General features: G+C 34.6%; 1 protein-coding gene across 4 annotated transcripts in view; it reads right to left on the bottom strand.

The window, feature by feature from the left end:
* Positions 1 to 12,990, bottom strand: part of ATP8B1 (ATPase phospholipid transporting 8B1) — a 150,920-nt gene that overhangs the window by 131,467 nt on the left and 6,463 nt on the right. The window contains exon 1 of one of the 4 annotated variants that reach the window (XM_072605962.1): positions 10,008 to 10,087. The exons of the other annotated variants lie outside the window; for them this stretch is intronic. The gene's annotated coding sequence lies outside the window, so the exon portion shown is untranslated. Of the gene's footprint in view, positions 1 to 10,007; positions 10,088 to 12,990 lie in introns of those variants that run through there. 4 annotated transcript variants of the gene reach the window in all.

The following is a 12,990-nucleotide window of genomic DNA, read 5'->3' as shown; positions in this document are numbered from 1 at the left end:
CAGGTGATCTACAGTGGAAAACCGTATTTTTCACTGGTTCTTTTGTCTTAATTAAGGTATCACTAAACTGGTCCAAAAATCCACATGTGATATCTGAAGCAAGTTCTGGTTTTGGATTAAAACATTTATTGACACAATACTTTCACTCCAGAGTGCCTGAGCCTGATCTGAAGTCATGTAGGAACTAGCTCACCTGTCTGTTTCCTAAAAATGGTTTTAATCAGATCATCTCCTATTCAAAAATCCTTAGTAGCTCCCCATTGTCTAAGACAAAATTCAGACTCTTAGTTGGAAATCATTTGACTCTGAGTACAATTTCAATTTGATATTCCAATGATCTTTTCATAGATAACCCTCCATTGAGTCAGAATGGTCTATTCACTGTCACCCCAAAACATAACTTTTTTTCACATCAGTCCCTTTTTAAAAAAAACTTATGCTGAGTCCAGCCCAGCATTTCTTTCCTTTTCTCTCTCCATCTGTCTAAATGCATTACCTAATTCTGTCTCCTCTTTGAAATCTCTTTTGAACTTTGCTTAACTCCACAATCCATCATGATTCCAGAGAATTAGGATAAAAAATGCTGCCTTCCTCCTGTCAGAGGTGATGGACTAAATATGAAGAATGAGACACACATTTTTGGTTGTGGCCAAGGGGAGAATTTGCTTTGCTTAATCAAGTTTATGTGACACAAAGATTTTGCTTGCTTGTTTCTTTTCCTAGTAGTGCTAGTAGTGGGGTTGGGAGGGCGAAAAATTAATGCTTAATAACTGAAAAAAATTTTAATTTAAAAATTTTTCAAAGAAATCTTTTTTGATTACTAATCAGAATGCCAAGAGCACTTATTGTCTGTAGCATTTATTTGACACTTAACGTATATTTTCATATGTTGCTAACAACAATATATATTGCATCTGCCTTGAATGCAGGGAATGTTTTTCATTTTGTCAGTACTCAGCAAGTTACCTTGCACATAGTAGGTATTTAACAAATATTTGTTGGATTGAACTGGAATCTGTAAGCTTCTCTAATGCATTTAAATGATTTCCTTTACATAGAACATGGCAAGAGGAACACTTACTCTATTTTGTAAACTATGGATGCCTGTATTTTGGTTTGGGTATTGTTCTTCTTTATCATATTCAAGCACACAATTTTTGTTTTCTCTTCAGAGTTTTCCAGTTTCTCCACCCATTGCTTAGTTCCAAAAGTGAAATTGTCAAGCGATCTTTATCTATCTTGCTGCAAGCATATTAATTAGCATGGGCATCACCATATTGTGACTCCCAAAAATTGGTCTCAAAATTTTCTAAAAGGTGGGCGTCTATAATGTATAAGAAATTCCAGATTATAAGGTAAAGGTATGTTGGTATAAGCTTTCAAGTTTGTAAAATCTGAGCTTTGAATACATAGCTACATAAAAGCAACTGAATAAAGTCAGACTTAGTTTCATGCTTAACTTCACTCCACCTACTTTAAACATTATAAAAAACACATATAATTTTTAAAAAATTCACTCCATTTAATAGGAAATGTGCCATATAGAAAATAATCAGCATTCTCAAAACCAAGTATAACATCACAAAATGCTAGCAATGATTTCTACTGCTTCAGGTCTTCTGGCAACAACATAACTAAGATCAGATCAATAAAGCAGATACAGAAATTATCCTTTTTTAAGAAAATCACATTGGGAAATACTATTTCCTCTTTTTGTCTTGTGATGTGAAGCTATGACATGAAACAAAAATATTGCTACTTCACTGTAATAATTGTTGTAAAAAATTTCTAACCAAGATGAAAGTGACTCAAGGATCATCAGTGCCATATAGATTGTAATATTACAAAACAACCTCTGAAATACTAAGTCATTTCCTTTCTATTCATTAAGATAAAGGTGATACAGTGAATAGATCATTGAACCTAGAGTCAGAAGGGCCTGAATCCAAATCCAGCCTTGAAAGCTCTCAGCCCAGAGATGGTAAAGGGGTCAGACAACTTGTCAGAAAGAGATTATTAGGGACCCTTTGCTGGCACTAGGTGCAGCTGCAGCTTCTTGACAGTTGTATTGCCTATTTGAAACAGTTCTGGGTCAAAGTTCCAGGGCAGAGACAAATGCTTGTAATCCACCCTGGTCACAATCTCAGGACCAAGCGGAGGGCCAGCACTTGTGGCTATAGGAGAACAGGATCCCTTCCTGGGCAGAGACAAAAGTGCAGATCAGGAGAACAGTGACCACAACTCTCTCAGGATAACAACACCTTGGAAGCACTGAGAACTTGTAGACCTTTAGAAGCTAGCTCTGAAAATATCAGCATAAAAAAAAAGTCTGAAGCTTGGCACAGTGCCTCCCTAACCCCTAGTGAACAGAGCCCAATTTTAACATAAAGTTCAAACTGAAAAAAGAAATAGGCTGAGGGAAAATAAGAAAGCAACAACAAAAAAGAATTTGACCATAAAAAGCTACTATGGTGACAGGAAGACCAAGACATAAACTTAAAAGACAACAATGTGAAAACACCTCCAATGAAGCCTCAAAGAAAAATGTTAATTGGACTCAAAGGCAGCAAGAATTCCTGGAAGTATTAAAGAAAGAGATAAGAGTGGTAAAGGAAAAATTTGGAGAAGAAATAAAAGTGATATAAAAGAAACATGAAAAGAGAATTAATGGCTTGGTAAAGGAGGCACAAAAAATAAAAAAACAATTGGCCAAATGGAAAAGGAGATACAAAAGTTCACTGAAGAAAACAATTCCTTAAAAATTAGAATTAGGCAAGTAGAACCCAATGACTTCATGAGACTTTAAGAAACAATAAAACAAAGTCAAAGGAATAAAAAATTAGAAGAAAAGGTGAACTATCTTATCGAAAAAATAACTGACCTAAAAAATAGATCCAGGAGAGACAATTTAAAAATTGTTGAACCATCTGAAATCCTTGATAAAAAAAAAAAAGCCTACACATCATATTTCAAGGAATTATCAAACTGCTCTGATATCTTAGATCCAAAGGTAAAATAGAAATTAAAAGAATCTATTGATCACCTCCTGAAGGAGATTCCCAAATGAAAACTTCAAGGAACATTCTAGTCTTATTCCAGAGCTCCCAAGTCAAGGAGAAAATACTGAAAACAATCAAAAAGAAACAATTTAATTATTGTGGAGCCACAGTCAGTATCACTCAAGATTTAGCAGATTCCACATTAAAGTGGTGGGCTTGGAATTTGATAGTCTGAAAGGCAAAGGAGCTAGCATTACAACTAAGAATCAGCTACACAGAAAAACTGAGCGCAATCCTTCAGGGGGGAAAATTGACGTTTAATGAAAGAGAGGACTTCTAAGTATTCCTGATGAAAAGACCAGAACTGAACAGAAAATCTGACATTCAAACACAAGATTCAAGAGAAGCATAAACAGATAAACATGAAAGAGTAATTATAAGGAATTCAATAAAGTTAAACTGTTTACATTTCCATATGGGAAGATGGTACATATAACTCCTGAGAATTTTATCATCATTAGGGCAGTTAGAAGGAGTCTACACAGACAGATGATACGAGTTTAAGTTGATTATGTCAGGATGATCTCCAAAAAAATATAGAGGTGAAAAAGAGAGATGCACTGGGAGAAGGACAAAGGGAGAGACAGAATGGAGAAAATTTTCTCACATAAAAAAGGTATGCAAGAAAGAGCTTTTATAGTGGAGGGAAAAATAGGGGGGGAATGCTTGAACCTCACTCATTGGAATTGGTTGAAAGAGGGAAGACTATATATGTAGACACACACACACGGAGTGGGGAGAGGAAAAGAGGGGGTGTTGTCCTTTCTTGAAGACCAAAATGATATCACTATGTTAGAACCAAGTTGCAGTGCGTCCACCTGTAGCTGATCAGACCAATATAAGCTTGGAATGCTGTAGCACAGGTCAAGGCACAAGTCCATGTGAACATTTCAGGTGGATTCTCTAAATTTGTGCATCTTGTGTTTCTTTTGGGCTAGTTCAATTCTGCCTTGCTCATAAAGTACAGCACCTTCTTTGATGAGAGCACAGGCAGTCCTGTGCCAGTGTCTCCCATATACTGCAATCAATTATAAAGTTGTTAAGAAACATCTTGACAGTGTTCTTTTATCACTTTTCCTTATTAGCATGTGAGTGCTTGCCTGGTGAGAGTTTTCTATAAAATAGTCTTTTAGGGTGTCATATGTTTGGCATTTGAACAAAGTGGACAGCCCACTGGAGTTACATTCTCTTCAGTAGAGTTTGAGGGAGAGGGAGAGGGAGAGAGGGAGAGGGAGAGGGAGAGGGAGAAGGAGAGACAGAGACAGAGAGAGAAAGAGAGAGTCATGTGAAAAAATGTTCTAAATTACTAATAACTAGAGAAAGGCAAGTTTAAACTACTCTAAGGTACCACCTCACACCAATCAGAAATGACAAATGCTAAAGGGGATGAGGAAAATAGGCACATTAATGAACTGCTGTTAGAGTAGTTAAGCAGTCCACCCATTCTGGAGAACAATTTGGAACTAGGCCCAAAGGACTATAAAACTGGGCAAACCCTTGGATCCAGCAACACCACTACGGTCTGTATCCCAAAGAGATCAAAGAAAGAGGAAAAGGACCTATATGGACAAAAATATTCATAGAAGCTCTTTTTGTGGTGGCAAAGAATTGGAAATGGAGGGCATACCCATCAACTGGGAAATGGCTGAAGAAGTTGTGGCATAGGATTGTGATGTAGTACTACTGTGCTATAAGAAATGATGAGAAAGATATGGCAAGACCTGTATGAACTGACACAAAGTGAAATAAAATGAACCAGGAGATCAATGTGTATGGTAATAATCAATGTTGTAATGATGATCAACTGTAAAAGACTAGCCTACTCTGATCACTACAACGATCCAAGACAATGCCAAAGAATTTATGATCAAATAAAGCTATCCACTTCCAGGGAAAGAACTGATAAAACTCTGAGTGCAATCTGAAGTATAATTTTCTCACTTTTTTTTTTTTGCTTTATTTTGTTTTATGATATGGCTAATATGCAAATGTGTTTTGCATGACTTCACATGTATGACTGATACATCGTTTGCCTTCTCAGGGAGTGAGATAGATGAATACATATATGGAAAGAAAGAAAGAATACAACAGCAATTCACATTTATATAAAACTTTCAGATTTGCAAAAGGCTTTCTCCTCCCAACCCCTTGGGGAATATAGCAAAGGTGTTATTTTTCTCATTTCACAAATGAAGAAACTGAGACTCTAAGTGGCTTACTTATGGTAACATAACTAGTGTTGAAGGTGGAATTCAAACCCAGAATTCCTGATCCCAAGTTCAACATACTATTACACCACATTGCCTCTACTTAACTAATGATAACCAATCTCATTAAACAAAAGCATAAAGTGTGGATACAATTCTAAGATGAAAGCCTAAGTGCGAGGTTCCCAAAACATTTTGGTTTGGTGTATCCTTAGTGTCTCACTAATTGACTAATTTTTTCACATTGTGCCTAAGCCAAAAGAAATGCCTAAGAGTTACATTTATTAAGTAGTCAGGTAAAAAAGTAATTTTTAAAAAATCTGCAACAGTGTCCTAGAATGTAAGCCCTAAATTTTATCTAGCAGAAGTTAATGGACCTGTTAATGCTGAAGTATGGTAAGGTTCATTTTTCATTTAAATAAAATTAGAATACTCATTCTATTACTGCCTTTCTTCCCTTTTTTTCTTCTATATTTATTCCTTCCTCCTTGTCCCAAATAAGATGTAGGCTCACTGAGTTATTCTAGCTAGAAGGAATCTGAGAGATCACCTATTTCAGGGATTCTTATTCTATGGTCCATTAATTGACTTAAAAAATATATTTTGATAACTACATATCAATATATTTGGTTTCCTTTGTAATCTTTATGCATTTAGAAACACTGTTCCTTTTTATTTTATTTTTAAAAAATTATTTATTTTTAGTTTTCAACATTCACTTTTATAAGATTTTGAGTTATAAATTGTCCTCTTTCCCTTTTCCCCTCCCCAAGATGGCATGAAATCTAATATAGGTTATACATGTACAATTATATTAAACACATTTCCACATTAGTCATGTTGTGAAAGAAGAATCAGAATAAAAGGGAAAAATCACAAGAGGAAAAAAACACAAAAGCAAGAGAGAGAGAGAGAGAGAGAGAACAGTATGCTTCAATCTGCAATCAGACTCCATAGTTCTTTCTCTGGATGTGGACAGCACTTTCCATCAGGAATCTTTTGGAATTGTCTTAGATCATTGCATTACTAAGAGCTAAGCCTATCAAGGTTGGTCATTGTAAAATGTTGCTGTTACTGTATACAGTGTTCCCCTGGTTCTACTCAGCATCAGGAGAAACACCATTCTAAGAAGGGGTCTGTAGGTTACAGCAGAGGAGTCAATGACACTGAAAAGGTTGAGAGGACCCCAGTCTAGTTCAACTTCCCCATTTTATAAATGAGGCAAATGGCATCCAGAAAGATCACAGTACACACAGAGCAGGACTGGCACTCAAACTCAACATCCTCCTAGGCCAAGCCTCTTTATGATCTATATCCTGCCTTATTCTTTATGATACTGATGCAATACATTTCAAATAGTAAAAAAAATCCTAAAAACTTGAATACCACCACAAATTTGTACATTGATCTGGAGCCATCCAAAAAATAATTACTCAAGCTGTCCTGATCAAAAGCACCAAATTAAAATAATGAAAATGAACAAAAAGCTACAGCTGCCCATTTTAAACAATTGCATTTAAGGGAAATAACATTGTGATTTTGTTATCATTGTGAGAACTCAAAGTTCAACCCTATATAAAAGCTGATAAAAGCTAGGGTAGTTTGTGATAAAGGTAGAGATGTTACTTTTGCAATTGCTATCACGAACTCTTTTTTTAGAATATGGTTAAGAGAAAAGAATGAAATCAAAGGGAGGCAAAAGTTGGGAATATATGAATCCAGTTAATGTAAACTATACTCAAATATCTGGTTAAAAATAAAGTTGCTTACACACATGTAGATGTTGGCAATGATGCAACATTATAACATAAACTCATTTGAAAGCTTTTTAAAAAATATTTAATATAATAAAATTTTGAAGGACAGAAAATTAGCAACATAAGAATTGCTTATATTAAAGATTCTGATGAAAAATCATGTTACATATACTCAGAACAATAATAATTGATTTTCTAATAGCATATAAAATATGCTTTTATCTTTTGGGATATTAACACACTTTCACGCTACTTTAGGTCTTGTAATGCACAAGTATAACCATGTTATACTGAAAGATTTGCTCACAGAATACTTAACAGTATTTATAAGAGACAATAAAATTATTCTTAATAATGCCCCCATAAGAAATTCAGCTGAGCTGCATATGGAATGTGATTTTCCTTCACTTGGTTCATTCATATGACTATATTCCAGTGAGTTGCCGCTTCTTATTTTATCTTTATAACTCTGCTGTGTATCTCCCTTAACTTCAATATTTGGCCAGTAGATTTGAGCTATTTTTTAAAAGTTGGATGAGGACTCTTTTCTAAAGATATCTCTAATTTCATTTTGTGGACATAGACATTTTTTAATAAGTGAACTGTGTATATAGTAATGTTATTCTATTTTATAAGTATATTTACAGAAAGTTTGGGAGTCAGTAAAGGTGCTTCACAATTTCCCCAAAGCAATCTCTCTTCCTCTTTTTCAACTCTGAGCCCAGTTCATTGTCCATCTGCAATATCTGCTCCAAATATGCATACTACTAGACAAGTTGTAGGTGTCCATACAGATATATGTTGAAATATGAGGAAAAACATTCTTCATCCATTTGAGCTTTCTTGTGTAAATGGACAGACTAAATTCTTTTAAGTGACTGTAAGACCTCTGTAATGTCATAGGGCTTGATGAAATCAACAGGATGTCTTCTGCAAACAAGAGCAATTTGTGGGAGGACCATATCATCCATCAGGAATTTTTCATGACTTAGACATTATGTCTGCTCTCCTCCCTCACAGTGGCGGGCATTTTTTATTCCTTGTTTTATGCCTCTTTTGATATTTATCATCAGTGGTTCACTAAACAGAGTTATTTCTATTGTTATATCTTCTGAGGTGTCTTAAATGATCTGGATATATGAATGGGAAATGAATTGTTGTAAAAGAGCTCATAAGGGATTTCTACCCAGTTGAATGCTTTTCAAAATTTGCAAACATTAGGACAATGAGATTTCATATTCTCTCCATCTTTCAGTGAGTGGTTAGAGGGCAAAAATGTGATTCATCATTGAATAACACTTGCAAAAGCTGAAATCCTTTACTTTGTACGTATATATATGTATATATGTATATATATATCCATATAAATATTTATAGGGGAAATAAGTAGGACAATAGGAACATAGACTATTAACTTCATGTTTTCTCAGTTCCTTTTTTTTTTTTTTGAACCAAATAAGGGTTGCTGCTTTATACATCTTATAAATCATTTCATCAGTGCTCTTAATTTAATCTGATCTACCTTATGTATGCTTGTTCCAATCTGGCTGCATTCTCCATCTTTGTTCTCTTTAGTGCCCTTTCTATTTCTATTTTAAGCACGTCATGGTCTGTGATGTATGTTCAGGTGTGGTGGTTCTACTATCCTTAATGGAGACAATTTGCTGTAATATTTTTTTTTTTTTTGCAAATCTTTTCCACTTTTTTATAGTCTTCTTTTCATCTTCATCCTTGAATGCCTTCTGGAGGACCTTCCTTAGTTGGATATCTTGCCAAATTTTATTTAGGCTGATTTTACCCATTCCCTCTCAACTTTACTTGAGATGATACTGATCATTTTCATCCATAATCTTTCTTCATAAGATTTTACAGATGATATTCTTAGATAGCCATCTCTCTCCATTTGGAAAGTTAAGTCGTACATCTGGTGACTAGGGCACTTTCTGGACCACTTTGATCTCTTTGTTGTAGTAATTAATTTATGTTGGTTTACCAAGTACATTAAACATAATAGCTTTGACCATAATAGCAATGACCAATAAATTGATATGCTATTTGAAAAAAATAACATCAAAATTGATATCCTGGAAAAAATAAAACCAAAAGGATAAAAAGAAAATTAGCACTAAAAGGAAAGATGGCTCATAGGTTCCGTATGGGAAGAAAGATAATTTTGGCAGAAGACAACAGAATGATAAAGTTAGATGTAGTGACTTTTTTGGTTGGATTTCCCCCCATAAAACTTATTTTGACTTCAGCTTTGTTTTGCAGCTAAAAAAAACCAACTCGGGTAGTACACCACTTCAAAATCTAATTTCTCACATTTTAACCCTCCCCTTAGCACATCGTGGAGAAACAATAAACTTTTTCTCTTCCAGTTTTCAGGTTGCTTAGGATTGCCCCAAACCAGACATGTCAATTAGAAGGTTAGATAAGAGTAATCCAGAAAAAAAAGAGCATATGAGCATCCTAAAATAGCTATATCAAGTCTTCAAATTATATTCCAAACAATATAACAATACACAAAAATTTTAAAATAAAACCCTCTGACCAAGTAATCCCAGTAACTGGGAAGGCACATGAAGGAAAGAATTAATAAGGAACAGAAATTTATACAAAAATGTTAATAGCTGCACCAAATTTAATAGCAAAAAGCTACAAACTATCTAAATGAGTAACAGTTGAGGATGTCACTAGACTTTAGTTTATAATCAAAACAAAGCAATAAAATTAAAAAGTGCAACTTTATTTGTGTTCTTCTTAAGCTCACCCCTTTTAACAGGGACATAATTTCCCTCGTGGCCTACCGACACCTTGTATTTTGCTAGAAATTATGGCAGTAAAAACAACTCCACATGCCCTTGCTTATTGTAATAAAAGAAAAGTCAGTTTTATCCAAACTTAACAAGGCTCTTATGAAAGCTTTAAAAAAAACAAACTCTTGCAATAAATAGAAATCATTATAAGCAAAACTCCAATCCTACCTGCTATGAAGAGCTTCTGGTCTACTTTGTCCCTTATGGTCAAAAACTCCAGTAATTTATTAAATAGATTCACAAATACTTCACTTGCCACAGATATAATGGACAGAAAAGGCACGGTAATTGTTTTTTAACATGGTGTCATGTTTCCCCACGTTTTGGCTAAGATTAAGCTTAGTGTAGTAATAAAACTGAAAGGGAGCTCGAGAAATCATCTGCTCCAACTGCCCACCTCCATGTAGGTGAATGATTAAACCATCCAAGAGAAATGATTATCTGTTCTCACACAAAAAGAGCAAATAGTATTTTCATTGGCCTTAAAGAACAGCCAATTCTCAAAGAGCTTTCTCATTAAACAGCTCAGTGGCTCTTAGGAGTCAGGTTAAGAGTTTGGATGGTATAGTACAACCTATTGTTATGCCAACAAAAAGAAAGAGAGCAACCTATCAATGATGGAACACACAAATGCCTACACAAGTAGACAACACAGACTCCTTACTGCCAACCTAAGAGATTGATGTTTGATTGATGCTACTGAGGATTATAAAGCTTAGCCTCCTTGGTGGAAAAGATAGAAAAAAGCATTCCAAATAGTTCCTAATAACCTAAATCAAACAAACCATACAATTCTGATGGAACAAAAACTAGCCACAGAGAAAATGCCACAAACAAAGAGTCCTGCAAATAGTAGCTGGTCAAAGGTCAGATTACACATGCATTCAGTGTGGAAAAGGAAGTCTTCTTATAGTGACAAACAAGGGAGCCACCAATAAGAATGGAACTTTAGATCAAGGAAGAATCGGTGACTAATTATGCTCTGAATTTAGTCAAATTGATACTACGGATTTTCACAGATATAGATAATTTCCATGTATGCTGTACTTGGAGTCAAAAGAAATCTAATTTTTTTCCCTCTTTTTAATATTTATCTGTTTATTTTTAGTTTTCAACATTCACTTTCATAAGATTTTGAGTTTCAAATTTTCTCCACCTCCTTTCCCTCTCCCTTCTCCAAGATAGCATACAATCTGATATAGGTCATACACATTAAATGTATTTCCACATTAGTTATGTTATGAAAGAAGAATTAGAACAAAAGGAGAAAACCATGAGAAAGAAGAAACAAAAAAAGAAAATGGTATGCTTTGACCTGCATTCAGACTCCATACTTTTTTCTCTGGATGTGGATAGCATTTTCTGTCTTTAGTTTTTTGGAATCATCTTAGAGCCTTGCACTGCTGTTAAGTCTACCAAAATAGGTCATCACACAATGTTGCTGTTGCAGTATACAGTGTTCTTCTGATTCTGCTCATTTCACTCAGCATCAGTTCATGCAAATCTTTCCAGGTTTTTCTGAAATCCAAATTTAAATTCTGTCTAGGATATGATTTGTGTGACCGTGGACAACTTGAGTCTTTGAACCTAAGCTTCTCCATCCATAAAGTGAGGATAATGGTAGCAGTTGTCCTCACCCAAGCTGTTGGAAGGATACATATAATACTTATCAAACTTAAAGAATCTTTCAATGCTCATTTTTATTATTGTTATAGCATCTAAAGTCATTTTACTTGTTAAAATAGTATCTTAGTTCCATAAAAGGAATGTGTGTACACTTTTCATGTTTTCCATGGAAGAGATGGACAATGGAATTAGATAATGGAATGACTAAATAAATCAAAACCACCTTAGTTGGAGTTCATGAATTCCAGTAGATCTGTGTTAAGATCCTGGGAACACAAGGACTTTTCATTATTTTCTAATCATGATTAGGGCACAAATATACTTCCTTTCCCAAAGTAGATCTCTGACAGCCATAAAGTAGGAGGTGGAAAGGGGGGGGGGGTGCTTTCCAAAAAGTCCTTCAAAGAATGTTTTAAATATTTAATTTGTGTCCCAAACCCCAAGTTAGTAACTTTAGATGCCTTGAATTTTTTTTTTTAACAGCATGCATTCAGGATGAGGAGCAGATGAAGATGGATAAACCAAATCAGCAGTTTAATGTGACCTATAGGTTACCTCAAGGTAGAAAAAGCACCCTTCCCACCATGAGCAAGGACACTGATTTCAGGATGGTAGTATAAGTGGGACCACCCAAGGCCAAAGGAAGTCCTGCAGGTGCCACCCTGACACCTGCACATCAGTTGTTCACTGATGATTATACCAAGAAGCAAAGATTTTCTTTGAGAAGGGTTGATGGCTTATAATAAAATCAATCAACAATTTATTGAAACCTTACACATTTTTCAGCATTATCCTAAAACTGTGGAAACCTGATAGAAGGTTTAGGCTATGGTGAATCTTAAAGACAAAACAGAAGAAATTTCTTCAAGATTACTTTGATTTCAAATTATTAGATGACAAAGCCATTTTAATCTCACAGAGAAGTACTTGTACTACTTAAATTTACTCATTCATGTATATTACTGAAATTTTACTTTCTACAAAAGGTATTGTATAAACTTTCTAGTGTCTTTGAAATTAATGCCAGAACTTCAGTGTTATAAGACTTCAAATCATCTGAGACTAGGTAAACAGTCTTTAGGTGGGCAAAAGGAAAGGGATTTTTAAGAATATCTCTTCTAACAAAGAAGAGGCTCTCTCTTCTACCATTAAGCTCCTCAGACAGCAACATTAGATTTATTTATCTCACTTAATGGGGAGGGCATACAAGTGACTGATCTAATTCAGTGTTAGAATTCTCGAAACAAATGGGGCCATGAATCACAAATATTCATAAAATGCCTAGATATTGTAAAGGAAATTTTTAGTCAGGGAAACAGCTGTTAAACAAATGAAAAACAAAAACCAATAGTATGGTTGGCCACAGTTTACCAAATAGTCACTTTAATTTTATGAAAAATTAAAATTCTTTAATTGTATAGACTATAAATTGTCCCAGCTTGAAAGCCTGAGACACATCATAAAATGTAAATTTACAGTTCTGAAAGACTCTGCCAAAAGAGAAATATATTTCTTTAGATCTTAA

This window comes from Notamacropus eugenii, chromosome 4 (genome assembly GCF_028372415.1).
Source record: "Notamacropus eugenii isolate mMacEug1 chromosome 4, mMacEug1.pri_v2, whole genome shotgun sequence".
NCBI lineage: Eukaryota > Metazoa > Chordata > Mammalia > Diprotodontia > Macropodidae > Notamacropus > Notamacropus eugenii.
This window is presented reverse-complemented; position numbering and strand designations above follow the sequence as displayed.